Below are 4403 nucleotides of genomic sequence, written 5' to 3'. Positions count from 1 at the left end.
CAGTCACAGTGTGCGAGTCTCTCAATGCGATGGCTTCTCTTGTTGTCTGTTGAGAAGCACGGGTTCTATGCACATGGGCTTCAGCAGTTGTGGCTTGGTAGTTGTTGCACACGGGCTTAGGTGCGCCTCAGCATGTGGGATCCTCCTGAACCAGGGATCAAACCAGTGCCCCCTGCATTGCAAGGCAGATTCTTAGCCACTGGACCACCAGGGAAGCCCTCTGTTGGTTATTTATATGCTAAAAAATTATAAGGTACACTGTAAGCTATATTGTTACAAGAGTTCAAAGGATAATAGTTACAGTAACAGCTAGCGTTTACTGAAACCTCATCATATGCCAGGCCCTCACTGTTCTAAGAAATTCACAAGTATTAAACTTCTTAGGACTTTGCAATAATCCAGAAAGCAAGATCAGGACACAATCTGCAGGGTCCCTCGTTAAAAAATTATTAAGAATTTCAACATGGTGACCGCGGAGCATTAAACCATAGCGAGGGGCCAACATTTCTAGGCACATGTGTGGCTGTACAGGTCTCACACCCATAAGCCAACCCTGGCTAAAACTATTATCCCCATTTTACAGATGAAAAAACAGACACAGAGGCATCAAATAAGCATTTCCAAGGTCACAGTTAACAAGTGAAGATATAAATGTGCACTATCTTAGAGAAGGCTTCATTGCAATCTATTTATGAAGTTCTCCAATCCTTCAAGGTTCAGCTCAAAGACCCTTTGTCTAAGTATTTTCATAAGCCAGAAAAAATTCTCCTCCTGATATTTTAGCTCCACGACCATATCTGGTTTGCACGTTTCTTATGGACTTCATCACATCCCCATGTTACACTTGAAATAACCTGGGAGATGGGGGGTATATCTAATAAATTCATGTATTTGAATGAATGATCAAAGACACAAACTTGAGGACTGGGAGAGACGAGGAGGTAACTCCAAGCAGGCACAGGCCTAGGACAGAGAGCACTTCTGAAGGACGAAGAGATATGGCTGCCTCGATCGGCCGAATGGTACACATAGGTGCTAGTGTGAAGAACGCTGGAAAAGATGAAGTCTAAGATGTTATAAAGTGCCTTTAGCAAAGCTAGACCACCACTTCTCAGGGGCCGAAAGGATATGGTGCATGTGCCCCTCTAAGGTCAGCCCGCTTTGCTTAGGAGGAAAAGGCATCAGGTCAGTCTGACAGCTTCTCCCCTCGCAGCCAGTCACCTCACATATAAGCTCTATGGGTTAGTGGGGAGACTGAGCCTGGAGTGCCATCTGATCTCATCCATTCACCAATTCACTTGTTTAATACATGTTGGTGAAGATATTCCAGAATGAGATACTTGCACCGAGCACTTCCCAGCTCCCATTCATGCTCAGTCCACCCAGTGGTGTGCCAGAGTTTCCCATTTCACAGGCCTCAGAAATTAAGTAACTTGCTCAAGATCAGACAGCAGGAAGTGGAAGAGTAAGACTAAAATCCAGTTTCTCTCTTTAATTTCAGAATTTGTTTATTGGACATGAATACTTCTGACATTCAAAAAGTTATAGAGAACAGCCTATTAAAACCCATGTACTCCATTCAGAGCTCGAGATACAACCTGAAGCGCCTGTGTACATCTCCACATTCTACTAAACCGCACTGCTGCCAATTCCTCCTACTTGATTAACACTGCATGTGGCATCACCACCCAGAAATCTTCCATCAGTTTCCAACTTCAGTGCCATTTCTATTTCCACTATTACTTCTACCCTTCTCCATTTTACAAGTAACATCTTGTATCAGGATTATTACAATGGCCTTCTAATTGGTTTCCTTGCATCTGCTCTTCTACATTACAATCACCAACCTTTTTAAAACCTTTGAGTAGCTGCCTTTGGTCTTAGGATATAGACAAAAGCATCTGCATGGCATTCAAGGGTCTCAGAAAGTCTTTCCCCTGCTCTGCACACTAGCTTGTTCCCTATGTTTTGGGCATACTGGCGTTCTTGCAGTTCCTTATAATCCCCAAGCTCCTTCCCACTACAGGGTCTCTGCACACAGTGTTCCTCCCTTCTTCATCTGAGTAACTCTCTTCCCTTTCTCAGGTAAACTTTCTTTCCTTGAGCCTCCTGGCTGGGTCATTCTTTATATCTCTCACTTTTACAACTTTACATTTATTTGTGAGATTAACTGATTAAATTATTTAATAGGCCTTTCCTAACAGGCCAAGGACCAAGAACCACTTGCTTACTACAAAATACATGCTAAATAAATAATAGCTAATGTATATATAACATATATAACATGCTGGCAGTGATCCTAGGATTTGCCAACCCACTAAGACCTCCCAAAAGCTCTATGAAGCAGGTACAGTTATTAGCCCCATTTTACATATAAGCAACGTAAATCACACAAGCTAAAGTGGCAGAGTTGGTTCACGAACTCAGGCAGTCAATGAGTGCTAAGTGCCTCAGTAAATCTGCTGAATGCATGATAGTGCTGAGTGCTTTTGACAGGGACTACATAGCGCCTATCTTAGTTCAACAAAAAAATCAGTTGGTTATGTTAAGGGTCTTATGTTTGACTGGAACTTTGCTACAAAACATTTATCTTCTTCGCATTTTATTCCAGCTACCTGAAAATCCATTTGCCCTCACTGGTAGTATCATGAATCATGACTGATGCTGAGCAGAGGGGAAAACCGGTAAAAGGCCAGGAAAAAGTTGGTGAACAGAACTGCGGATCATTTGTAATATGGGTAATCCTCATAAAGACAATTCAAAGGTTTTCATAGATGTCATCTCACTTAACCTTCATTGATTCCTAATAAAGTTACACACACAGGGCAGTTCTGCATCAGCTGATAGATGAAGCAAAAGGCTGAGATGAGGATTCCTAAATCATCAGAAATTAACTAGTCACAGGATGGGTAAGGGAGGTGTTCCCCTATTTCCAGTTTCAGAAATGCGTTATTTCTGGCAGAGAAAGACCTCTTCTTCCTTCTTAAGGGTTAAAGGTAGCTAGCTAATTTTCCTGATTCTTTTTTGGCTGCCCTGCACCGCCTGTGGAGTGTCCAGTTCTCCCGACCAGGGACTGAACCCAGGCCGTGGCAGTAAAAGCACTTAATTCTAACCGATAGGCTAGCAGGAAACGTCCTAACTCTTAGCTGGAACTTCTCAGCAAGGACGGTGTTGCTCTTAGGTTTTCCCAGTATGGCTACAGTAGGGGAAATTATCCCACAGGCTCAAGTTTTATGGTAAAGAGCTCTATAAGCTAACTACATCCACTTAACCCTAGGCCAATATGGTGCAAATGTAACAATTCAGGAAATTCTTCACCCAGAGCCTCAATACCAATGTAAAGGAAGTCAAGAAACTGTACACACCTTTTCTTTATGTGCATTTTGCTAAATTAAAGTTTTCATTAGTTTCTTTCAGGGCTGTAACTAAAAAAGACTAAGAACTTTATGCCTGTACACATTCTTTCTGGTTCACGGGACCAGAACTTTACAATAGGAGCACCTTCGCAGGATGAAACATTTCTATTCCTTCAAGTACCTGATAGCTATGGATGCAGATCTAGGAGGAATCCCAATATTCAACCCACGTTGTTTGACCTTGTAACAGCACAGGCCTCAAACTAGAAGTAGGTCTAAAGGGACTGCATTAGCATTCACCTCCTTGGAGTGGCCCGTAAGGACAGTGAGGAATGCCCGAATCCAGTCCCAATCAGGCCACTCATCAGCTGAATAACCTTGGACAAGTTGCATACCCTCTCTGGGCTTCAGTTTCCACATCAGCAAATTGGAAGTTCAACCGCACGGTCTTCAAGGTCCTTTCCAGCAGAGAGCCTGGTACCAAGTAGGCCTAGCCATTAAAGCAGCTTCCTGTGGGCGCGGTGCAGGGCTTTAACGGTCCCCCCTCCCCCGCTCGAGCCCGCGAAACCCTCAACACGCCCCTCCGAGTGACGCCGCTTTCTCAACCGCAGCCTGGACACAGCTCCACCTCTTCCCGGGGGCGTCCCGTCGTGCCCCGCGCCAGGCTTCTAAAGCGGTGGGTCGACTCCCGCCTTTCGGCGGCCCCGACCCCGAACTCCTCTCCCCAGTTTTGTCGGGTGCCCTATCCTATCAACGTCTAGTATCCCAGCCAATCACGCGGGTCCGGAGTCTTACCTTCGGTCCATTCTCCTCCCAGCGGCCAGCCGGCCCGAGCTCAAGGCCTTTAGCAGGCCAATCCAATCAGTGGCCGGCTCTTGCCGGCCTCACCCCAATGTCCCTCCTCTCGGCCAATCCGCGCGCCCCATTCTGCTACCCGCCCAGCCAACCCCGGGCCTTGAAACCAGCGGGCAAATGGGCGCAAGGCGGCCCTTCAACGCTGACCGCCTGGCCAATTGGGGATTCCGCGTGGCCACGGCGGCAACCAAT

This window comes from Capra hircus, chromosome 19 (assembly GCF_001704415.2).
Source record: "Capra hircus breed San Clemente chromosome 19, ASM170441v1, whole genome shotgun sequence".
NCBI classification, from domain to species: Eukaryota; Metazoa; Chordata; class Mammalia; order Artiodactyla; family Bovidae; genus Capra; species Capra hircus.
This window is presented reverse-complemented; position numbering follows the sequence as displayed.